The following is a 341-nucleotide window of genomic DNA, read 5'->3' as shown; positions in this document are numbered from 1 at the left end:
AATCCCCAGCCGTGGATTGCGGATTAATGCCTTGTCTGGGCCGCAGCTCGGTGTTATTGCTAACAGGTGAGTCCTGCACTTGCGGTGCGTGTCGTACACTTTCACATCAAAGTCCAGCATCACCGTGTGGCCACTCCATTACACTCAGACAGGACGGTGTGGTTTTTTACAGTTACATTCCTGTGCTCACAACACAGTGACTCACCCCCGGGGCGTTCAAAGGTCTGTTTCTTCAACGCGGCCCAACATTAGACACAGAGACAACCCTGTCAGGAATAAAGCCGTGTCACTCATCCCCTGTCCATTAAAATATTTGTTAGCAAGTCAAGCGTGAAACAGAT

The sequence above is a fragment of the Cynoglossus semilaevis genome, chromosome 11 (genome assembly GCF_000523025.1).
Source record: "Cynoglossus semilaevis isolate Cse_v1.0 chromosome 11, Cse_v1.0, whole genome shotgun sequence".
Classification (NCBI taxonomy): Eukaryota; Metazoa; Chordata; class Actinopteri; order Pleuronectiformes; family Cynoglossidae; genus Cynoglossus; species Cynoglossus semilaevis.
Note: the sequence above shows the minus strand (reverse complement) of the source record.